Genomic DNA, 24,839 nt, shown 5'->3' with positions numbered 1-24,839 from the left:
ACCCTTCCTGAGCAGCATCTGGAGGCCAAAGCTGGGACAGGACTACAGTCTGTGCCTGCACCAGGGTCCTACGTGAGCCACTGCACCTTCATCTAACAGGGTCTGGCTCCTTCTGCCTTTTCCACTGAAAAAAAGTGCATTAAAGTGGCCAGAAGAACTCATGAATTTGGCAAATCCCTCTAGCCAGACAAAAATAAAAGAAGAAAAAATACACAACAGATGAATAAAAGACAACATCTGCCACAGCTTATTCACACCAGCAGTACTAAATCAAAACAGGGTTAGGCCTAGAAACAAAAGCAAAAGAACTCTTCTGGTTTGGGTCAGATTTCCTTTTTTTTTTTTATTTTTTTTATTTTTTTCCCAGTCTGTGTTTTCAGTGGAGGGGAGGTTCTTCTGTTTATTTACTTTGTTTGAGTCAGGCTCAAAACTCCCTTTGATTTTTCAGTGTAAGCTGAGGGCCAGATGGGGTTGTTTGCACAGCTGTCTGCACGCCCTGCAGAGCACGAGCCCCTCGTGACAGAGGGTGTAGGGACAGACACTTGGGGACAGCCCAGAAGTGCCACATGAGGTGTCCTAGGACAGGAGGGGTGGACAGGGTGTGTCCCAGCCTTTCCCTTGTCCTCCAGAGTGCAGCCCATGGCACCCTGCAGGGACAGGAGTGTGGTGGAGTCAGGCAATCATGGAATGGTTTGGGTTGGAAGGACCTTTAAAGTCCATCTTGTTCCAAGACCCTGCCATGGTCAAGGACAGCTTCCAGTAGAGAAGATGGATCCAAGCCCCATCCAACCCAGGCTTGGGTCCTTGCAGGGATCCAGGGGCAGCCACAGCTTCTCTGGGCACCCTGTGCCAGAGCCTGCCCACACACACAGGGAAAAATTTCTTAATATCCCATCTCTCCCTGTCCTCTGGCAGTGGGAAGCCATTCCCTGTGTCCTGTCCCTCCATCCCTTGTCCCAGGTCCCTCTCCAGCTCTCCTGGAGCCCCTTTAGGCCCTGGAAGGGGCTCTGAGGTCTCTCTGGAGCCTTCTCTTCTCCAGATGAACACCCCCAGCTCTCCCAGCCTGGCTCCAGCCCTTGGAGCATCTCCTGGACTCCTCTGGACTCTCTCCAGCAGCTCCACATCCTCCTGCTGTTGGCCCCAGGGCTGGGGCAGCTCTGCAGGTGGGGTCTGACCTGAGCAGGGCTCAGGGACAGAATCCCCCTCCCCTGCTGCCCACGCTGGGGGATCAGCCCAGGACACAGTTCTGGTTCTGGGTTCTGGTTCTGGATTCTGGGCTGTGAGTGCTCATGGCTGGGTCAAGTTTCTCATCCATCAACATCCCCTTTGCATGAGGAACAAGATGTAGCAAATGAGACAAAATGAAGACCCCCGAGGCTCCAGGGAGGGTCACAGACTCTGAACCCATCCTGGCACAGCGTTACAGTCCCATCCTGCCACTACAGGACACGGATTAGGACACCGGGGCTTGGCTGAGCTGTGCAGTGGGGCAGAGGTGTTGGGCTGGGATACCTCACCTGCTGTTCCAGAGCAGCTTCAGCACCTTGAAGGTCCTCTGCTAAATCTACCAGCTCCACAGGGTGCCCCATGGCATCTCCCCAGGGCAATTTTGCCTCAGCTGAATTGATCTTTAGGGAGAGAAGAAGTGCTGGGTCCACAGAACACACATAATACAAACTTCTCTGGGACTGATAAGGGATTTCAGGAAGAGGTAAAGAGCTCCAGGGCAGTCTCCAGCAGCCCTGTCTCCCCTTTCCCTGCTGGAGCAGTGCAGGAAGGAGCAGCCTTGCTCTACCAGAAGCAGACACAGCAGGCCCATGGCCAGCAGAGGCGAGTGGCTGCCAGACAAGGACAGGATCTGCTCAAGGACAGTCCCATCCTTGGCAGGCTCAGCTGGCTCAGTGAATTCAAGGATCTTCCCTGCCCCCGGCTTTCAGGGCCCCCTTGGATGCACACCAGGGATGAAATGGCTGCAGAAAACAGCTGGAAGCTTCCCACCCAACTGCAGCAAAAGAGTTGGGTTTTTTTTCCTCCTAATCTAATTCTTGCAAAATGCTGAACTATTTTAGCTGAAATTTTCCAAAAACATTTCAGCCTGGAGGCAGCCAGCCAGCCTGGGGAAAAAGGAGTAGAGTCTGGCAGAGTTATCAGTAATTAGAGGCAAAGTCTTAGAAAAACAAGGAGTGTGTTAATGACAGATCCCAGCTCTCCCTGTAGACAGGCAGCACCTGAAACAGAGCTGCCCTGGGGCACCTGAAAGGAGGAATGGATGGATGGATGGATGATGGATGGATGGATGATGGATGGATGGATGGATGGATGGATGGATGGATGGATGATGGATGGATGGATGATGGATGGATGGATGGATGGATGGATGGATGGATGGATGGATGATGGATGGATGATGGATGGATGATGGATGATGGATGGATGGATGGATGATGGATGGATGATGGATGGATGATGGATGGATGGATGGATGGATGGATGGATGGATGGATGATGGATGGATGGATGGATGGATGATGGATGGATGGATGATGGATGGATGGATGGATGGATGATGGATGGATGGATGGATGGATGGATGGATGGATGGATGGATGGATGATGGATGGATGATGGATGGATGATGGATGGATGGATGGATGGATGATGGATGGATGATGGATGGATGGATGATGGATGGATGGATGATGGATGGATGATGGATGGATGATGGATGGATGGATGATGGATGGATGGATGGATGATGGATGGATGGATGATGGATGGATGGATGAATGGATGGATGGATGGATGGATGATGGATGGATGGATGATGGATGGATGGATGGATGGATGGATGATGGATGGATGGATGATGGATGGATGGATGGATGGATGGATGGATGATGGATGGATGATGGATGGATGATGGATGATGGATGGATGGATGGATGATGGATGGATGATGGATGGATGATGGATGGATGGATGGATGGATGGATGGATGATGGATGGATGGATGGATGGATGATGGATGGATGGATGATGGATGGATGGATGGATGGATGATGGATGGATGGATGGATGGATGGATGGATGGATGGATGATGGATGGATGATGGATGGATGATGGATGGATGGATGGATGGATGATGGATGGATGATGGATGGATGGATGATGGATGGATGGATGATGGATGGATGATGGATGGATGATGGATGGATGGATGATGGATGGATGGATGGATGATGGATGGATGGATGGATGATGGATGGATGGATGGATGGATGGATGATGGATGGATGGATGGATGGATGGATGATGGATGGATGGATGATGGATGGATGGATGGATGATGGATGGATGGATGATGGATGGATGATGGATGGATGATGGATGGATGGATGGATGGATGGATGGATGATGGATGGATGGATGGATGGATGGATGGATGGATGGATGATGGATGATGGATGGATGGATGATGGATGGATGGATGATGGATGGATGGATGGATCAAAATGGGAAAAGAAAAAAAGCAGAGGAGCCCATTTTCCACTCAGACAAAGGGCATGATACCCTTCATGTGCTCCAGATAAAGTCCTACATGCACAACCTCGGTCAGAGAAGGTCCTCTCTGCCCCATCTCTGTACCATCAGTTGTCATCTCACTGGGAGAAAAGATAGAGATGCAAACTAACCCAGTTCTGAGTTTTCTGACATCCACAGGAGCCTTTGGTGTTCTCCAGACTGTCAGCAGTTCCTGGGGCACCAGGATTCCCAGAGGTGATGTTCTCTGTGAGCTGTGAACAGACCCACAGGGAAATCACACATGGCCCTGGACCATGGAAAATGTCATCCTCAGCAGAACACAGGTCTCTCCCTGAAATATGAGTGATGTTTTGGGGCATAGCAAAGGTACAGCACAAACAAATTAATTCCACAAACAAGACTCTGCCTGGGTAGCTTGCTCCAAATCAGCAAAGCAGCTCACTTTGCTCTGAACAGCAGGATCATCACACATAAGCCCCCATGAAAAGGTGAGGCCATGAAAAGCCTCACCAGGATGCACATCCCAAATGTCACAGACTGACCTGGGGTTTCCAGCCAGCTCAGCCACTGAACACATGTGAGAATATCACTGAACACATGTGAGAACATCACTGCAGAGCTCTGCTCTCGCTCAGGGCAGAGGGAAATGCAGCAGGAGATGTAATCCAAAGACAGGCAGCTGGAGGGAAGCAGATTTCCATCGAAACCACAGAACGTCAGAATTGCAGAGGCAGCAAAAGCTGTGAGCAACCTGAAACCCTGCTCTGGCCAAGAATATTTACATCTCATTTGGGATCAGCAGCACGGACAGGCCAGCACGCTCAGGCCTCTGGAACACTGACTCAGGAATTTTTGGCATGTTAAACTATCTCTTCTGGGATTTTTTTTTGGGTCTGTTTTCTTGCTTTTGAACCATCTTTTCAGGCTCCTCTGTGCAGCTGAAGGGACCAGGCATTTTTGTTGAGTGAAGATCCATTCCTGCAGTATTTCTGTGGACACTCACAAGTCAGGGTGATAAGAAAAAGCATAATGGATCTCATCTAACACATTATCTGAATCCTTGGCACATGGTTCTGAATTAGTTGCTATGATAATTTCTTTATTAATTTATGTTATTACTTTGGCCCCTATGGACCACGATTACATTGTGCAAGATGCAATGCAACAAAAATACAGTTTATTGTGCAAAGAAATATATTTCCACCACATTTTTAAGCTGTTTCAAGTTTGCAGAAAACTTCAAGAATTGAGTGAGGTTTCAAACCTTTGTACTCTTGGACAGGGGAGTGATACAGAAGCAGGGTCAGGATCCAAAAGGATATTTGACAGCATTTTAAGCAAAGTTAGGTTGGATGGGGCTTGGAGCAACCTGTTCTGGTGGAAGGTGTCCCTGCCCATGGCAGAGGTGTGGGGACTCTTTATCCATAAAGATTCTATCCAGACAGATTATCCATAAGATCCCTTCCAAACCAAACCATTCTGGAATTCTGTGGTCAATCCCATCCCTTCTTCCCCCACCTCCTGGATCCCTCTCCATCAGTGGGTGAACAGAGGGGAGGAAAGTTGTAGCTGGGACAGCTGTGTCCATCCCAGCAGGAAATCCTGCTGTGAGAAGGGACTGGCTAGGAGAGGAAGGCAGGGAAAATGAGACTCTCAGCATCCAAAGCAAATATCCTGTGCCAGCCTCATCACAGGCCCTGTGACGCTCATGTCCTCACCAGGCTCCTGAGATTTGGCTCAGGGCCCCATTTCAGGTCCTGTTTTAAATATATATAAATATATATAAAAATTTGCTTTAGAGCTCCCTTCTGTGGTTATCTCTTTTCTGTGCCCTTCCTCCTGCCATTCTCCCTCCCCAGGGAATGGTCACAGCCCCAAGGCTGCCAGAGCTCAAGGACAATTTGGACACTGCTCTCAGGCACAGCGTGGGATTTTTGGGGTTGCCAAAGGTGAGCTGGACTCAATGATCCTTGTAGGTCCTGGCCAGCTCAGGGTATTCCATGATTTGGAAGTCACCACTTTTACCAACTCATCTCCCACACAAACCATCCTGGGAGCTTTTCCTGGTCCTGTATCCCTTGCTGAAGAGGAAAGAAGGGTCTTTTCTGTCCTCCCCAATTCTACACAACCTCCACACAGCTGCAGTAGTTTCGACTCAAGAACATTTTGAAGATGGGGCTGAAGTAAAAGGCGGCGATGCTGAGACCACGACCTACAAAAATTTCCCAGAGATGGGATCTTGCATTCACACCCAACAGGACTCTTCATTCCAGGTGTTCCCAAGGAATTTATGTGAATGAGTGGAGGTAGCAGGCTGCCCCCAAATCCAGCCATCCTCGGAGGGCCAGACCCAAGGCATGAAGCCCATGAAGGAGCTTTGTCTCATTGAAAAAGAAAAATACAAAGAAAAAAGAAAAAACACAAAAAGAAACAAACAAAAACCCGAAAACCAAAAATACAAATACAGGAAAAAAGAGTTTACAAAGCTCACTGGGAGTGGACACCAAGCCCTTTTCCAGCAAGAAGAGCTCCCCCCCACCCTTGCTGGGGGTGGAGGAAAGGGGAACATCCATGAATGTCCTCCCCACCCCACACTCCAGCCCCCCAGAGCCCCACATCCTGCCTGGTCTCCACACCAGAGCTCCTGTGCTTCTGGGTACAGCCACTAGAGGATGGCAGTGTCCCAAGCCACGCTGGGAATCTCCAAATCCTGCTCTGGAAACCGACAGCACCGAGATCCCATCAGTGCCAGGGCCCCAAAAACATCCATCCCGAGTCACTCCAGTCCAAATCGCGAGCTGGAAGTTCCCTCAGCTCTGCTTCGCTTCCCAGGGAAAGGCAGGCCCTTTGGAGACTGGAAATTGGGCTTTTACAGGGGATCAGCCCCCACGTGCTTCCTGGTCCCCTTGGGACACACTGGGTGATTTTGAAGTGTTCCTGGTGTATTTCCAGATCTCACTGTGTCTCCTCTCCAGTGTCTGTGACCACGAGATGATCAGAGCCCTGTTATCAGGGAGATCCTCCTTGGTTTTCCTGCATCCACCATCAGATATTCTGATCTTTGGGGTCTCCATGGGATCACGATTTCCAGTAAAAAGCAAAGCCTGATGAGACAAGGAGATGGAGGCAGCCCAGCAGCTCAACCCCAGCATCCCCCCCAGCACACCTTCGAGGGGATTTTCAAAGCAAATATCTGGAAATGATGAATGCCAAGTAGAAGCCAAATTATGCCAAAAATACCCTGTCTGAGCCACAGCTTGAAGGAATATTTCCCCTCCTGAGGAAGCGTAACAGCCAAGCTGAGCTGCAGAATGAGATGAGCTTTGAACAAGAGCTCGTTGGGGAATAAAACATCATTAGTTTTATCAAAATAAGATCATGGATATGAGTGTGATGAGAATTGAGGCTGCCTCGTTCATGGCTGTCCATCACCCTGCTGCAGCAGAGATCCTCAACAATCCACTGGGAATCCACCTCCCTGCTTCCCTGGGGCTGAATTCTGCCCTGTGGGGTTTGGAGTGTTTTGCTCCAAGCAGAGAAGAAAATCTCCATTTCTTAATGGGTTTGAGCAAAGCAACCGGGACATCAGGAGGAATTCATTAGCTCGGTATGCAAATCAGTCTCAGTATGCAAATAGGCTGGATTTGCTCGTGTCTCCTGTGAGTGAATACTGGCAGTGGTGGTGGCATCTTCTCACAGGTCATCTGTGGCTTTCCTGTTCCCTCCCACAAAGATCCCAAGTGCATCCCACCCTGCCTGGTGGGTCTGCTGGGCTGGCCCCAGCACACCAAGGGTTCTCTTGGGCTGAGGAGCCCAAAATGGAACATGGTCTCCAGGCTTGGACTTGCAGTGATCCCAGAACCTCTCTGCAGATGTCCAGCCTGTCCCAAAATGTGACATCAGCCTCTGCTGAGCTTGAGCAGGGTCCTGTGGGCCTCATCCTCCTTCCTGCTGAATGCCCACCCTACTCCTCAAGTTTGGTGTTATCCACAAAATGCAAAGACCCACTGTTGCCTCTGGGAAACCCCAAGAGGCTGGGAAAAAAGGAATAAAGCTCCTTGAATGCCCCACACACGTTTGGGACCATCTTCACAAACCATTGGCTGCTTTGGGTGGGGCTGGAGGGCTACGGTGGCACCTCTCCCTTCCCAAGATGTGTCCCAATCCTGAGGAGGGGAACCTGGTGGCACAGAATCCTTCCACAGCATCCCTGAAACACTTTTCCTCTGCTAATTAAAGTCTCTGACGTCGGTGTTTTGATTCCAAGCAGTTGCATAACACCTGGAGGTGGCCAGGGCTGTGTGTCGCATCGAGGGCAGGGATGGAAATAGATCCCCCAAATCCCAGCTCCCTCCTTGCATCCTGGCATGGATGGAGGTGGGATGGATGGCCCTTGGGAAGAGCTTGTTCCTCCCGTAGGAAGGTGGTAGCAGAAGTGCTGGCCTCCCACCCTGTGGTGCCTTCAGAGGGGTCCCCAGCTTGGTGTCCCCTCCATCCTCCCCTGGACCATCCAGAGGAGCATCCAGACTCCTTTTCTCTCCAGTGGGAATTTCCATGTGGTGGCTCAGCTTTCCCCCACCCAAACAGAGTTATTAAAAGGCACTGCAAGACCTGAGCTCCATCCAGCAAATTCCTCCAGCGCCAGGGGTAGGTTTTCACCAGGGTCTGGGCTGAAGTCTCAGAGCTGGAGCCAAGTCCAGCTGAGTCAAGGCTCCTGACCAGCTTGCCAGCTGGATGCAGGGTGCCCCACTTTTATGGGAAAGGCACCCAGCCAGAGGCAGATGAAGCACAGTCCAGGCTGAGTGCTCCTCAGCCGTGCACAAAACAAGGCAAGGGATACGTGAACAGAGTCAGGAGCCTCCTCCCCGGACCAGCCTTCTCTGCAGATCACAAATAACCCCAGGGATGCTCAAAAATTACTGCTGCCACATGGAAAAGCTGGTGGCTGGAAGGGCGTAATGAGCTCTCCTGGCCCTGGCTGGGACAGATCTTCTGCACCCAGGTTCAGGGTGTTGTTTGGCCAACAACTGAGCTCAACACCAACCCCAAAATTCTAAAGACACATCCCAAGTTTTCTGGGTCAAGGCCACTCCCAAGGCCTTGGGACAACATTGTGTTGAGTGCAGGTCTCCCAGCCCTGCTCTGCAGAGACAACAAAAATCCAAATCCTCTTCAGCTCAAGCCAAGGCTCTGACCTTAGCCAGATTTTGGGGAGCTGCAATGTTTTCCAGAGCTTCCTGCCCTCTCCCCTTCCTTTGATGGTGTCCCACACATTTCCCATGGGAACTGCTGATCTCTCCCCCTCTGTTCCCAAGGACAATGTGAAAAAGCATCACCCAGTGCCCTGAGAAGGACAACATGGCAAAGGCAGATGGCCCCAGGGAGAATAGGTCACCCCAGTGGGCTGTGCCTCAGTTTCCCCAGCTATCAAAAGAAGATTAGTTCACTTCCAGGATGTCATGAGGCTCAGGAATAAACACACCTAGGGCAGGATCAAGCCTCACAAAGGCAGAAGCTTATCTGGACTGCTCCCAGCACTGCCCAGGAAGAGGAGATGTGGTGGAGCATCATCTCTCCAATTAGCAGGTGACAGGCAGGGACACCATGGGTGTGGACACATGAGGAGCTGGCTTTCCCTGTGCCAAGAAATTACCCCAATTACTGAGCCCTGGTTGTTCCAGGTTCCCCATTTATCCAGAGAGTAAACACAGAGAGGATTTATGGGGACAGAGCTGATGCCACACCTGCCCTATGAGACCTGCCACGTGCTGCTCTCCTGTCAGGCTGGGAGAGGAGGTGAAGCCCTTTCCTATCACAGCTTCCATTTTGGGCTGGGATTTCTCCTGATGGAGAGATGTTTGAGGAGGATTTCATAGCAAAATGGAGAAAATACTGTAAGCATAATCCTGTTTATGGAGCTCCAAGGCCACTCAAGAGCAAGGAAACCGCTCTCAAGGGTTTTAATCCATATGTTACACCTGGGGAAACTGAGGCACGGGGATGCAACTGGGCAAGAGGGCTCCTAGACATTATTCCTCTGCAAGCACTGGAGGATTTTGGTGTGCAGGTGGGATCTTGTATCTTCCCTCACTTTTTTGCCCAGCTGGTCTCAGACACCAATCTCTCCATCCACTCTGTCCTTGTACAACTGCCCTCAACAAAGCTCTAACAAAGGATCCCACCTTTCCCTCCTCACCCACTGCCTCCTCTACCTGCTTTAAGTCCAACAAAGAGCCAGCCTTCTTCCTTTCCAGGCTTGGGATCGCTTCCCACAGCACTGGGTGGCATCTGGGTTACTCTGCCCAGGCTCATATTGCAAAGCCAGCGCTGCTTCCCACCTGCTCAGCCTCAAAAATATCTGAGTGACACCAGTGCCAACTTCCCAAAAAACCACCTGCTCCTCTCCATAGCTCCCAGGGCTGGGCAGCTTTGCAGGAGCACCGCAGCTGTTGTCTGCACGTGGGAAGTCCCTTCTCACCTCATTTTGGTGCCAGAGGGTGCTGGTGGCATGGGGAGCTGCAAACTCTCATTTGGGGGATAAAGACAGACCCAGATAGTCGGGGTGAGCATCTCATCATCCTGCTGCCATCACAGCACTGTGTTTTCCCAGGTGTTCAGTGGCTCAGTGTGGAAACCAAGAGAAAGAAACTCTCGGAAATGACCCATGGGCAGGATTCACTGACTCAACACGTTTGTGTAACCACAAGAGCTCCAAGAAAGGCCAAGACCTTGGCCAAAAAGAAGAATCCTTTGGAGGAAGGCTTTGAGAAGAGTCCTTTCAGGTGACTGCTGATGCATTCAGCATTTCCTTCTCCCCGCTCTCCCAACCAGGTTTGTCCGGCTCCCTGGGAAGGCTGGGCCGGCTCCCTGTGTTTACATCCCCTTGAGATGCTATCAGGAGTCGAGGCTCTGCCTGTACTTGCAGGAGGCAAATCCACATTCAGTGCAAAGGGTGGGGACTTTCCTCTCTCCCAAGTTAAAGACAACTTCAGAAGAGCTGCCTCGGTGTCTGCCCTCCTCAATGCACAGGTGTTTGATGACCACTGCCATGGATTTTCAGATGTGGAAGAGAGAGGTTAATCAGCCCCTCTGGCTTGTGCCAAGTGCTAGCCAAGAGAACAGGGCTGGAGATGAGATTTCTGGCAGAGACTGCAGAGGATTTCTGTTTCATTAGGTTGTTTTTGTATTATTATCTATTTATCTTTGAAGTTACTCTGCACAAGGATTTGCCATCATGCAGGACCCACTCTTCCCATGAGGGAGGAGGTTGTGCTGAGCCCCAGATCCAATGTCCTCAGCTCCAAAAGCATTCAGACATCAGATTTCCAGTCAGCTCATTTGCTGGATGGTGGTCCTTTGTACCCAGAGACCTTTGATGCTGTCCATCCCATGAGCTTTCCTCTGAATCCTTCCAAATTACAGATTCAGGGAATCATGGAACAGTTTGGGATGGAAAGGACCTAAAAGATCATCTATTTCCTCCAATTTTCACCTCCTGGGAAATTTTCCCCTCTTAAAAGTTGTCCCTGGAGTTATCCAGGAGCCCTGTGGATGCTCCTGCAAGGTTTTTCCCAGCCTAATCTTAAATCAATCCTGTCTTATCAAGTGTGGTCCCAAACAAAAGCAATCTGTGGAACAAGTCTGAGGAAGGGACACTGTTCAATAAAGTTGGTCTGGACTCTCTTCTTCCCTTCATCCTGCTTTGTTTCCTAGACCTTTTTCTACTTTCACAAAAAAAACAAAATGAAACAAAAACCACAAACAAAGAAAAAATAAAAACAATCAAACAAAACAAACAAAACAAAAAAAAATACAACAAAAAAAATCCAGCTATTCCAAATAACCAAATTTTTTTGTCCATCACTCCACCCTAGAACTTAATCCATGTGTTAGAGGGAAGTGGCTGCTCCTGGTGAGGTGGGAATTGCCTTGTATTCCCAACACAGCTGCCCAGAGGGGAATAAAATCCCTGAAACTGCTGAGTCTTGGGAGGATGCCAGTGGCAGATCACTGGAGCTGTCAGCTCCAGCTCCTGCACAGTCTCGTGCCCAAGCACGCCCCAGAAATGTGCCTGGGATGGATCCCTGCTGCAAACTCCAAGTGATCCTGGACAGGATATTCCTAGCAAAAACTCAACTCAAGGGCTGGCAGAGCTCTGGGACGAGACAGTGAGTGTGTGTGTGTGTGTGTCTGTCTGAGCCTGCAAGGGACAGCTTGGACCCATTCCCAGTTTGGAGCATTCCTGTCTCCCTGTGGCTGATGTTCTCCAGATGTTTTGTATTGCAGCCTCATGTGGAAACCCTCTGGCCCCAGGGCTGAATCCTGCTCAGCCCTCCACGTTAGACCCGGCAGAGAAGAGGAGGAGAGGGATTTTACATCGCTCTATCCACATCATTTATTATACTTAAAGCATGAATCAACCCTGGGATGCACCACAGCTGCCCCAAAAGTGCCTATTCCCATGCCTGCTCATCCTTTTGAACTCTTTTTTTCCCCAAGGAAACACCAGACGTGTGATCACCCCCTCTCCACAAGCCCATCACACGCTGTAAAGCAGAAAGATACGGATACAACCTCTGGCTTAGGAAGTCCTGAAGCAGCAAATAGCCGGAAACTGAGAGAATATAATGTGGAAAGCATTCCCCAGGCTTGGCCCTCGCCGTGCATTCCTGCAGAGCAGCTCCTCCAGTCCCAGCCAGGGGATGGATACCAGCAGAGCTGGACCCTGGCTCGTTCCTTGTCCATTTCTGCTGGATTTTGTTGAACCCAAGGAGCCAGCTGGTTTCACTCCCTGCCTGTCTCTCACGGGTGGGAGGAGGTGTTGGTGCACTCCTAAGGGATAAGGGGGAATCTGGTTACACTCCCTCAGGTCTTGGCTCTGGTTTGGTCCCTGAAGTGACATTCTAATGTTCCATCCCCAGCAGGGACATGGGTTTGGATGCAGTGGGACATCCCATTCCTGGACACCGTGTCTCCAACAAACCGTTTGACTTCCCATTAGGAAATTTCCTCATCTACTATTAACAGATATTTTGAGACACCCCTCCTTTATCCATCTCCCTCCTCATTCCTCCACACTCCATACACCACTGAGGCTCAGAGCAATCCTGCCCTCCACCCTCTGCAATCTTCCCATCGCTGGGGCTGCTTCCACCTGAGCCCACTTTTCCGTTTGCCACCCATCCTCTGCTCTTTTCTGCAAGTCCATCCTTGTGCCAGTGCTGGCTCCTGCCAGGACAAGGGCACTCAGCCTCAGTGAAGGTCTTTTTCCCAGAGCTGGAGGGTGCAGGCAGAGCTCAGTGGTGTTAGTGGGGTGAGGGAGGGTCTGGCTGCCTGACGGGAATTCCCAACTGCTTCCTCGCCTCTCAGGAACCACCTGCATCCTCCAGCAAATGCTCCCTGCTCCAGAAGAAGCTTGAAAAGTTTTCCTGACCCCAGTGGTAGGAAAATCCTCACGGCCATCAGCTCTCCATCCTGGCAGTGCTGAGCCCAGCTCCAGGCTGTGCCACACACCCCAAACTGCCAGGGACATTCCCAGCAGGGTCAGTCCCAGCCCGTGGCTCTGAGCCCTGCAGCCACATCTCCCCTAAGTGAAGCTTTCAGCATTGCCTGCTGATGTCCAGGTTGGTCATTTTTCCCTGGCCCATTTTTGGTCTGGGCCAGGAGCAGGAGGAAGAGGATGGATAAAGGTTGTGCTTTTTCATCTCCAAACACCTGCAAACAGGCTCCAACCCAATTTACTTCCCAGCTTGGATGCAAGCAGTGATTAGCTGAATTCCCCTTTCCTACTGGGTCTGGCAGCATCCTGTGCTGCAGCCAAGCTCCTCGGAGCGTGATGAAGAGGAAGAGGAAGAGCTGCAGGGTTTTGGTTGCCACCCAGGAGCAACACCTGCTCCACTTGCTGAGCAGGGCATGATCCTCGGGGCAGGATTGCCCTGGGTGGATGCAAAGGCCAAGGAGGGAGGTGGGAGGTGGGTCAGCCTGGGGCAAACCCTGCCAAAGCAGTGTCACTGCTTGACTCACAAAGTCATTAATGAATCAAAGCTCCTGGGTAATTGTTGTTATGAGGAAGAGGAAGAGTCTGTTCTGCTCCACCCTGCTCTGCAAAGGGCTGGCCAGGGGTAGAACCACCGTGGAAGGGGTGGAGAAGAGGTGTGAGAAAGCAGGGCTGCACCCTGAGCACGGTGCAGCGCTGGTGGCACCGGCTGAGCAAGGCCACGGCAGCAGGGAGGGGGCGAGGGAGGCTCCCCACGTCCCCTTCAGAGGCAGAGATGGGATGTGTGCCACTGATATTTATAGAATCATAAAATGGTGAAGGTTGGGAAAGCACTCTGAGATCATCCAGCCCAATCCCCTTGGCTGAGAGGGGACAGGGTCGCTCTCAGAGCAGCTGGCACCCCAGAGACCTCATGTCAAAGGAGGGGAGAAGGGGAGGCAAGGAATGGGAGAGCAAGCAGTCGGGATGGATGAAGAAGGAGAAAAGAACCAGAAGAGTGAAAAACCAGAAGACTGAAGTGGGTATTTTTCCAGTGAGGCACTGTCCAGGACCTGGCAGTGCTATGCCATGGCCACTGGGACCAAGGAAGGAGATGATCTGCAGGAACCTGAGTGTTCCCCTGCCCCCCAGGTCTCCCATCCACAACTCCTCTATGACTGGCTTGGCCAGGCTGGTGACGCTGAAGGTCCCCTTGACCACAAAAGAAAAAATGTGGGGGTAGATCAGAGAATCATGGAATCATTAAGGTTAGAAAAGCCCTCTAAGATCATCCAGTCCAACCACTCCCCCAGCACTGCCAACCCCACCACTGACCCATATCCCCAAGTGCCACATCCACATGGCTTTTAAATTCCTCCAGGGATGGGGACTCCACCACTGCCCTGGGGACCTCTCAGGGCTTGACCATCCTTCCAGAGAAGAAGTTTTCAGAGAGCAGGAGATCCTGACAGGCTGTGGGAGGCAGGGACAGGGCTGCTGCCACCACTCCAGCCTCCACCTACTTTCCAGGGACACTCCAGTCCTATCCCTGCACTTGTCACCCCATTTGAATTGGGGTGACAACAGATCTGCCGTGGTGTTTGCAGTCCAGCACTGCCAGACAGGAGCTAGAGGAGAAAGGAGACATCTTCCACCTTCCCATGGGACAGACCCACCCTCCCTTATCACCCCATCTCCGTAAGGTCCAGGCATGCAGCCGGGCTGGATCGTGAGTGCCTTCACTCATGGAGAAGGAAAGCCAGGATTTTCTCATAATCCGTGGCCAGGGAGGGAATCACACACGTCCCCACACCCCCAATTAGCTGAATTTGGGTGCCCCCATCCCACATCCTCTCACTGCCAGCACGCAGGCAGGAAGGACTCTGCCCATCCAGCCCTCCCCTTCCACTGAGGGGGACTTGCTTGGCCATGTCCCCATGCAGGCAGCAAAGGGAAACTGAGGCAGGGAGGGTGGTGCACCACAAGAGCTGCTCTGTAACTGCCAGTAGATCCTGGGCATAAGGCAATGTCCAGGAGCCCTGTGCCAGTACTGGAATCACAACAGACACCCTGCCTTGCCCATGTCCATAACGTCGTGGGACCCTTTTTGGGTGTTTTGTATTTTTTCTCATCCAGAGAAAGAGGCTGGACATGCCCCAGCTGTGTGTGCTGGCAGCCCAGAAAGCCCCCATGTCCCACAGCAGGGGAGGGGGTGGGATTCTGCTCCTCTGCCCTGCTCAGGTGTGACCCCACCCTGCAGAGCTGCCTCCAGCCCTGGGACCCCCAACATCAGAAGGACTTGGAGCTGCTGGAGCCAGTCTAGAAGAGGCCACAGAGCTGCTCCAAAGGCTGGAGCCCCTCTGCTCTGGAGCCAGGCTGGGAGAGCTGGGGGTGCTCACCTGAAGAAGGGAAGGCTCTAGGGAGACTCCAGAGCCCAACCCAGGGCCTAAAGGGGCTCCAGGAGAGGGACTTGTGACAAGAGCCTGCACTTTCCTCACCAGGAAAAAGGGGAATGGCTTCACAATGACAGAGGACAGGGTTAGATCGATCTTAGGATGAAATTCTTCCCTGTTAGTGTGGCACAGGTTTTCCAGAGAAGCTGTGGCTGCCCCACCTCTGCAAGTGTCCAAGGTCAGGTTGGGAACAATTCGATCTGGTGGAAGCTGTCCCTGACCATGGCAGGGGAGTTGGAACGAGACGAGCTTTAAGGTCCCTTCCCACCCAAACAATTCCATGACTCCGTGCCAAGGACAAGGCTCGCAGCACTCCCTCCCCTCCAGCTGCAGCTCCAGGCTTTGCCCCGGAGTGCCCAACGCCAGCCCGTGTGGGAGGAATGGCAGAACTCGATTTCCGAGCGCATTTGCTTCCCAAATCCGTCCCGTCAGTGCCGGCTCCCCGCGGGGCTCCGCAGTCTCTTCCCAACACCAGGACTCCCGGCTCCAGCGTGCCCAGGCGAATCCTCCCGTGCCGAGCGGGGATTCCCACAGCGGGAATAAGGCTGTGGGATAATAACCCAGGGAGAACATCCAGCGGATCGGCCTCCTGCCTCATCGCTCAGGAATGCCGAGGTCAGGGCCGCCGAGTCCTCCCACGGCAGCGCGTCAGGCCGGGAGCACGGGATGCGCATCTCAGCGTTCGTGCTGTCCCAGCAGCCGGGATGCTCGTCCCTGTGTCCCTGTGTCCCTGTGTCCCTGTGTCCCTGTGTCCCTGTGTCCCTGTGTCCCGGCTGTCACAGCAGCCGGGATGCTCATCCCTGTGTCCCTGTGTCCCTGTGTCCCTGCTGTCCCAGCAGCCGGGATGCTCAGCCCTGTGTCCCTGTGTCCCTGTGTCCCTGTGTCCCTGTGTCCCTGTGTCCCTGTGTCCCTGCTGTCCCAGCAGCCGGGATGCTCATCCCTGTGTCCCTGTGTCCCTGTGTCCCTGTGTCCCGGCTGTCACAGCAGCCGGGATGCTCAGCCCTGTGTCCCTGTGTCCCTGCTGTCCCAGCAGCCGGGATGCTCAGCCCTATGTCCCTGTGTCCCTGTGTCCATCCTGTCACAGCACCAGGGATGCTCAGCCCTGTGTCCCTGTGTCCCTGTGTCCCGGCTGTCACAGCAGCCAGGATGCTCAGCCCTGTGTCCCTGTGTCCCGGCTGTCACAGCACCCGGGATGCTCATCCCTGTGTCCCTGTGTCCCTGTGTCCCTGTGTCCCTGCTGTCCCAGCAGCCGGGATGCTCAGCCCTGTGTCCCTGTGTCCCTGTGTCCATCCTGTCACAGCACCAGGGATGCTCAGCCCTGTGTCCCTGTGTCCCTGCTGTCACAGCAGCCAGGATGCTCAGCCCTGTGTCCCTGTGTCCCTGCTGTCCCAGCAGCCGGGATGCTCAGCCCTGTGTCCCTGTGTCCCTGTGTCCCTGTGTCCCTGTGTCCCTGTGTCCCGGCTGTCACAGCACCAGGGATGCTCAGCCCTGTGTCCCTGTGTCCCTGCTGTCACAGCACCCGGGATGCTCAGCCCTGTGTCCATGTCCCTGCTGTCACCAGGGATGCTCATGTTGTCGCAGGGATCACCGTGTCCAGCCATCCACGCAGCATGGAGAGGGAAGGAAGAAGAAGAAGATCAGCTTCCCTTGCACGTCCAGAACATCCTCGGACCAGTGCGTGACAGTGGCTCTGGGTGACATCTCAGCTCCAGGGTGATGTCATTTCTCCCACAAGTGAGGTCGTGTCCATGGGAAGGGACAGGGAAGGGGACAACTGGAGGGGTGCGGGCAGCGATGAGCAGAGTGAGACAGTACCTACCCGCACACCACCCCCGGTGTGTGTCCTGTCCCCTGTGTCACCCCTCCTGCCACCCTGTCCTCACTGTCACCAAGCCCTGTCATCCGCCTTCACCCTGTCCCTCCTGCCACGCCCTGTCCCCATCTGCACTCGCTGCCACCCCATCCTGTCCCCACTGCCACTTCATGTCCCCAGAGTCATCTCCTGTCTCCACAGCCCTTGTTCCCAGTCACCCCGTGTCCCCGCTACATCATCCCCTTTCCCCAGTGCCACCCTGTCCCCAGTATCACCCCCTGCCACCCTGTCACTTTAAAGTCCTCACTACACCATCCCCGCCTCCAGTGCCACGCTCTGCCCATCGTCACTGCATGTCCCCAATGTCTCCTTATGCCCCCACAGTCACTCCTTGCCCCCGTCGACCCTCCGTCACCTCTGTCTGTCCCATCCCATCTCCGTGTCACCTCCTTTCCCTGTCACCCCGTCAGCCCGTCACCCGCGTCACGCCCCATCACCTCTGTCAGACCCCTCCCCGTCTCCTTCCCCTGTCATTCCTTGTCACCTGCTTTCCTTGTCGCTTCCCCGTGTCCCATCCTGTCCCCGCGTCACCCCCGTCCCCCCGCCCCGCTGTCCCCTCCCGTCGCCTCGCCCCGCCCCGCCGGCGCGGGCAGGGCTGTGCGCATGCGCGGTGCTGGCGGGGAAGCCGTGCCCGGCTCCGGGCGGGGCGGGGCGGCTCCATCCGGGTCCTGCCCGGGCCGGGCGGTGCGGGCGGCGCGAGCCCCGGCGGGACAGCGCGGCGGCGGGTGAGTGCGGGGGGCGGGAGCCCCCTGGGGGGCCGGAGGACTGGAACCCCCCCGAGCGCCCATACGGGGAGCGGGGACCCCCCCCCGGTACCCCCATGTGGGGTGAGACCCCTCCCTGTGCCTTGTTCTGTGGGGAAGGGACCCCTCTCCATCCCCCGCTGTGTGCCTGGGATCCCTCCCTGTGCACCCCGCTGTGGGGCAGGGTCCCTCTTGCAGCTCCGCTTTGGGCAGGACTGTCCCTCTGTGCCTTGTTCTGTAGGGAAGGGATCCTCTTCCAGCCCCCTGTGGGGTGGGACTTTCCCCTGTGCCTTGTTCTGTGTGGAAGGGACCCTCTGCCAACCCTTCTGTGCGGTGGGACGTCTCCCTGTGCCTTGTTCTGTAGGGAAGGGTTTCTCCTCCATCCCCTCTTTGGGCTGTACCCTGTGTCGTGTTCAATGGGACAGGGTCTGTTTTCCAGCCCTCTGTGGGATAGGACGCTCTCCCTGTGCCTTGTTCTGTGGGACAGGGCTCTCCCTCCATGCTCCCTGTGGGGCAGGGGCACCCCCTCCTCAGCAGCTGCCATGGGGGACAGGGTCCTTCTGTCTCTGCTCCGCGGTCCCCTGTGGGGCAGGGACCTCCACAGGGCACTGGAGCAGCCCCCGCGTCCCTGCAGACCCCTAAGGGGACACTCAGGGGATCTGGGCTGTGCTTTTGGGGTGTCTGGCAGCGCTGTAGGGCTGCCATAAGGTCCCGCTTGTGGGGCAGAGGGGACAGCCCAGAGCAGAGGCTGGAGGCACGGACTGCATCACCCCGGAGGGATGGAGGAGGGGGCTGGGGCGGCACAAAGGGACAAGGGGCATGTCCCCACCCAGCGCCCATCCTGCCTGGACCCCCCTGATGAAGGGGAGCTCCTGGGGGTCCCATCCCACTCTCGGCTCAGGGTCCCCGGGTCACCTCTGTTCCCGGTAGCCGCTGGCTCGGAGTCAGACACGTCCCCTTGCTTTCCTGGGGCCGAGACAGGACGCTGCGGGTTTCTTCTGCTTTAAAAGAAAACCCAAAAAAACCCCAAAAAACAAACCACCCAGCAATGGGAAAAGCTTTTTTGGAGTTACACTGGGCTGCTGTTCTGCCCTGCCGGCACGTCCATACCCTCCCTGCATCCGCCGCTTTGGCAGGGGACGTGCGTGGGACCCTGGGGAGTGGAAACCAACGGGTAAAAATGCACCTCCTGCGGTTTGGGGTTTTGGGGTGGTTTTTTTTGTTTGTTCAGTTCAGCCTGTCTTTGTCTTCGCCGGGGCGCACGGAGGAGAACACGCGTGGGTCTCGGTCACTCCGTCGGATGTGCCAGCGTTTGCGTCTGGGGCTGGCTTCCCCCCTCCCGTGCACACCTTTGGCAGGAGGCTGGGATGACATCTTGCTCTGGCACGCTCCTCGCCTTTGATCTCGAGTTTCCTGCCATGGATAACGTGTTCGGCAACACGCGAGCTCGGCTCCGCAGCTGCCGGGGAGGGCGATGCGGGTGCCTCCTCCTCCTCCTCCTCCTCCTCGTCGTCCCGGTTTTCCCCAGCTGGCTCCTGCCTACAGCTCCCGGCTTTCCTTTGTTTTGGGTGCCGCCAGGACGGGCTCTCGCAGCCCGAGGATGCTCTGAACGGAGCAAAGCCAAGCACAAAAAGACACCACCCCCCCGCCCCAGTCCCTTTGTTTCCAGGCGTTTGCGGGCTCAGCTGGTTTTTACACGGTGGCGTTTTGTGTGCCCAGGCAGATAAGCCGACTACTCAATGTCTCTTTTTTTTTTTCCTTTCTTTTTTTTTTTTTTTTTTTTTTTTTTTTTACCCTATTCTGAGTTATTTTGGGTGCTTTAGTTTGCAGGGAGCACATCCCAGCTTCAGGCTGTGCAGGAGGGATGCAGCAGCTTCCTGGGAACGGGGTGAATTTGCCAGAAGCATAACTGGAACATCTCGTGGTTGTCCTCTGGTGTCCTCCTTGCATCTCCTCGGGTGAGCAGAGCCATAAGCTCTCAGCACCACACTGAAATCTGGGATCACCAGCCCTTCTCCTGGGAGAACTCTGACCCTGGTTTGCAAGACCCACTGCCAGCAGCAGCTTTGGGGACAGAGGAAGGTGAACAAAACCCAGGCCTGTGCTCAGCAGTGATGGCTGAAATCAGCCTTCTTTTAAAAGATATCATTGACTTTACAGAAAGCAAAACATAAGTTCTAATATTATTATCATCATTATTTTTTAGATTCCTACTGCTGTTTCATTTCCCTCAGGTGTTTGGTTTAATAGCCATACCCATCACCTGAATTCATTTGAATGCTATTTTTTTTTTTGCACGACAGATGTACACAAAGCACGTTAAGCGTGTCAAACAGCCCCTGAGTAAATCATGTTGTTTGCTCTATTACTTTATTCATACAGGTTCGATGCTCCAGCTGATGCATTTGGAGTGCCGTGCCATCTGGAGCAAAAATTAAATACGAATTTGGCCCCTGGCCTGGAAAAATAACAACTCTGTGCCCCACTAATAATCACCAGTGGAAGTATAGAGCCCCTGACAGAAGAACTGCTTGGGGGCAATGTGTAAGGAGCCCAAAATGCACTAATTGAGGTATTTAAAACATATTAAAAAAGGGAAAATAAATGCTTCCACCCCCACGTGCCTGAAGCAGGCAGGAGCAGTGATGTGGTCCCGTTACCAGGTCACGGGGCTGATACTGGCAGATGACAGTCCTGATCCTGAGTGGGTGGAGGTGTGTGTGGTGGTGATTTCCCACATCTCCCAGCCTTGCTGCTGTAGGAAATCCCCTCCACAACCTCCCAAAACCTCTGTTCCACCACTGCTTGGCTCAGGTTTGCTAATGTTATCCCTGTTCACCAAGGCTGGGTTGGACACCCCAGGCCTCTTGCTTGGGTTGCTGGCATTGCTGTTTGGTCAAAGGCTGTCTCAGATTTGGGGAGAACCAGATGTGGAGGTGGGTCAGCCCTGCTGGAACTTACTGCTTGTGCCTCCCAGGCTCAGATCCAGTCGCCTCCAAGTGTGATTAGAGATAACTGTGATGGACCAGCTGTGAAGGACACCTTTGGGTCAGCGTGCTCTGAGTGTTGTGGGATCTGTTGGACCTTCAGATGAGGAATACTGTGTGCCACATGGGAAATCAGGTGATGGCTGCTGGTTGCTACCACTGCTCTTGGCTGCAGAGGCCTGTCCTTGGGGAGAGGCATGTGATGGGGTGGAGGAGGATTCCATGGCAAGGAAGCAGCAGAGCTGCTCAGGACTGTGGAGCTGAACCAAGCCTGGAGGTTCTACCCAAGAACAGCCGATTTCCAGCTGCTTTCCTGGACTAAATGATGTGTGGGATTACAGGAGGACACCCGGCTTTGCTAGGAGGGCTTTTGTGCTTCTGGACCATCTCCCCAGCTGTTCCCCGTTGGGTCACCCCTCCCAGTGACCTGCTGCCACCTCCACTTGAGCTGTGTGGCAGAAGACATGTTTTGAGTGATTCAAAGCCATAAAACAACACGTGGACGTGGAAAAGATGGAGAGAGGCACAGCTGGTGCTCATCTCCTGTTCCCACCACCTGCGCCTGGAGCCTCCTGCCTTGGGATGACATGGGTGAGATGCGGTCCTCCCCCACCTTGCCAGACTCCTGCTGCACAGTAAAAACAAACAAACCCATCCTTTGGGCTCTGGCAGGAGGTGCAGATCTTTCTGGTGGTCCTCAGCCAGTTTGGACCGTTGGTGTGGAAGCCCGGAGGGTGTTTTTTGAGGTTGAAGCTCCCCTGTTGGTGTGGTCGAGCTGGGTTTGTTTGTTTTTGTTCCTGCAATCATTCTCCTTAAAGCTGAGTGTTGTTGACACAAGATAAGATCGGCCAGTCACAGCCATCTCCTCCTCCCCTGTCACTGTTGCCCTGGAACGGCTCAGACTCAGGTCAGGAGTGGCTGTCCTGGTGTCCCCACCCCGAGTCGCTGACAGGGCTGTAAAGCGGCATCAGTGATGATGTGATACGGGGCTTAACTGCAAGTGAGCCCAGTCATCGCCTGAGCCCGGCGGGTGCCGCTCGCTGGGTTGAGAAATGCCAGCGATCCCATGGAAAACGAGCTTCAAGACAGCATCCAAACCCATGTGGTTTTGCTACAGCCATGGGCAGTGGTGATTTTCTTCCCGACCTGAGGGATGGGAAAGCCTTGACATTGACGGTGGGCTGGAGCAGGGCCTGTTCCTCTGTCCCCGCTGGAGATGGAGCTGCATCATTTTTGGGTGCTGTTCTCTCTGGAACAGTAACACGGACAATGTGTCATTTTTCTACCTGTCTGGCATGTTTGAATTCCATCAAAGAACAGAAAAACAATCCTGAAGGGTTCCAACCACATGTGGAGGGCTCCTGCATCCTGCTCATGAACAGTTGTGGTGCTGAAGGGATGGTGGGAGGAGATGAGCCCAAGCCTAATACCAGTGTGTGGATGGGCAGCAGCAGCTCATGGACCAAATTAGCTGGCTCAATGTAGCCAAAGGCTGTGAGGTCTCAGGTTGCTCCAGTGCCAGAGCAGCTGCTGGATCAGGCTGTGGAAAAAGCAGAGACAAACCAGGGAGGGCAGGGTGGCAGGAAGCCTAGGCAGGGATGTCCTGCTTTTTCTTCTCCAGGGCTGTGAGTGTGAGAAGCAAGCAGGAATGACTTCTCCAGGCGTATTTTGGCTTTAGTTTTGTTTTTGGGCGGGTTTGCAAGACACCAGGACTGCTGACAGCTGGAGTTCTGGCTCCAAGGGGGAAAAGGATCTTTGCATGGGGTAGTCATGGAGGCCCACCCCAATGTTTGAGGGACAGTGTGCTAGCCAGGTTCTTCAGTGTGCTGTCTCCATGGAGGCAGGGGATGGAGATCCGTGTGGCAGCACACCATAAGGGTTATTGATGTGTTGGAAACCATGAAAGCCCTGAGAATGGTCATGCAGGATGACCAAGAATGAGACTTCTCCAAGAAGGTGGTGGGATTGATAACCCAACTGAAGTGCAGCTGCACCAATGCTCACTGCGTGGTCACCAGCAGGAGAAGGAGCTGGAAGCCACTGTGCATCAGGAAAGCTGTGACATCATTGCCAGCACAGAGTCATGTGGGATGACTCAAACAAATGGATTGCTGCAATGGATGGGGATAACTTTCCATGATTTACCAGCAGCCCTGGCTAACTGGGAGGTCCCAGCTGACTGGAAGCGAGCAAATGTGAAACACAACTACAAGAAGGGCAGGAAGGAGGATTTTGGGAACTACAGGGCTGTCAGTCAGGTGACAGGAGCAGATAACCTGAGTGTCCTCATGCATCACCAACAGGGCAATCAGACGATCTGGGGCAGCCAGTGTGAGTTTGTGACAGGCAGGTCCTGCCTGACCAGCCTGATCTCCTTCCATGACAAGGTGACCTGCTTTGTTGGATGAGGGAGAGGCTGTGGGTGTGTCTGTCTGGACTTTGGCAAGGCCTTTGACTCCACATTTTCGTGGAAGGGGCTGGAGTCACCGTCCCTGGAGGGATTTAAAAGCAGTGTAGAAGTGGCACTTGGGGACATGGGTTAGTAGAGGCCTTGGCAGTGCTGGGTTAGCAGTTGGACTTGGTGGCCTTAGAGGGCTTTTCCAACCTGAACGATTCCATGATTCTGTGATTTTATTATCCCCTCAGAGGATTAATCCCGCCGCTAATGCAGCTTTTCAGTCGCAAAGCGCTTTAGAGGAAGTCGCGCCAGGAGAGCGCTTGGAGAGAGAAACTGAAAGTGCTGAGCAGGAGGCAGCTGCCATCCTGATTCCAGCCCTCCTGATTCCAGCCCTCCTGATTCCAGCCCTCCTGATTCCAGCCCTCCCTCTGTTGCTCATCCTTTCGGGTTTCCCAGCTTCTTGGCTCACTGGAGTATTTTGGGGGAAATAGGAGAGCTCTGTAGCTGTGCAGCTTCCCAGGCGTGGGACCAGGGCATTTCAGCTCTTCCATCGGTCCATTGAAATCCAGGAGGAGCAGCCTGGCAGGTAAGAAAGTGGCTGAAGCCAAATGACCCATCCAGACTGGGTGGGGAGGGATCAGTCTTCAACCCAACTTCAGCTACAACAAATCCACCCAAGTGGATCGTGCCTCCCACTGACCGGGGCTCTCGGAATTAAATCGCATTCGCCAGCGTATTGTAAGGATCGAGTTAAACTTCTTTCCACGAAGAGCTTTGTCCTGAGCAGGCAGATATTTTCAGGCAGATATTTCCTCGTCGCTTTAGCAACTCCCATTTTCTTATTGTTCCCTCTAAAAACCCGTCGCTGGGCTTCCCCCGAGGCGATTTCCTGGCTCTGTTCAAACGCAGCTGCGGGGTTGGGGTTTTTCTTTCGCTTTTTAGTTGAGAAGTTTTGGATGACAACTCGGTGTTTTGCTCTCTTGGCGAGTGAGATAAAAGATAAGGCTTTTGGAGGCTGTGGCAGTGGTGGCCGTCTGAAGTGGGATGGGATTGTGTGGTGGTGGTTTGAGGGCTGAATAAATTGGGATGAGCTGGCTGGAGCCTGTCTGGTGGTGCTCGTGTGGGTTGGGTGTCTTTCAGCTCAGCCCTGCACCCCAGTCTTGCTTGGCATTCACACCAAAACACCCTCACTGTTGTGCTGAGCACTGGTTGGGGGCGGCACTTTGGGAGTAAAAGCAGGAAAAATGGATCATTTTCTCAGCTGTTGCTTTGCCTGAGGAATGCTGAGTTGTCCTGAGCTTCTGACCGTTCTTGGGGCTTCCTCCTTGTATCCTTCTTCTCCTGAAGCATCTTCCCCATGGAGCTG

General features: G+C 53.7%; 1 protein-coding gene and 1 long non-coding RNA gene across 8 annotated transcripts in view; one reads left to right on the top strand and one right to left on the bottom strand.

The window, feature by feature from the left end:
• Nucleotides 1-11,914: 11,914 nt before the first annotated feature.
• On the bottom strand, nucleotides 11,915-17,880 carry LOC147652861 (uncharacterized). The gene is made up of 3 exons (XR_015286963.1): nucleotides 17,830-17,880; nucleotides 16,941-17,246; nucleotides 11,915-16,366 (listed from the first exon to the last, which is right to left on the bottom strand). It is a non-coding gene; the product is annotated as an uncharacterized LOC147652861 (long non-coding RNA).
• Nucleotides 17,881-17,990: 110 nt separating this feature from the next.
• Nucleotides 17,991-24,839, top strand: part of RNF24 (ring finger protein 24) — a 31,123-nt gene continuing 24,274 nt past the window's right edge. Inside the window, exons 1-3 of one of the 7 annotated variants that reach the window (XM_086889730.1) lie at nucleotides 18,014-18,070; nucleotides 19,912-20,046; nucleotides 21,066-24,059. The gene's annotated coding sequence lies outside the window, so the exon portion shown is untranslated. Of the gene's footprint in view, nucleotides 18,071-19,911; nucleotides 20,047-20,646; nucleotides 24,060-24,839 lie in introns of those variants that run through there. The other 6 variants (XM_086889729.1, XM_086889732.1, XM_086889728.1 and 3 more) reach the window with 6 other exon arrangements.

The sequence above is a fragment of the Cyanistes caeruleus genome, chromosome 5 (assembly GCF_971803275.1).
Source record: "Cyanistes caeruleus chromosome 5, bCyaCae1.hap1.1, whole genome shotgun sequence".
In the NCBI taxonomy this organism is placed as follows: domain Eukaryota; kingdom Metazoa; phylum Chordata; class Aves; order Passeriformes; family Paridae; genus Cyanistes; species Cyanistes caeruleus.
The sequence above is the reverse complement of the archived record's forward strand: the minus strand, read 5'-3'. Positions and strand labels throughout refer to the sequence as shown.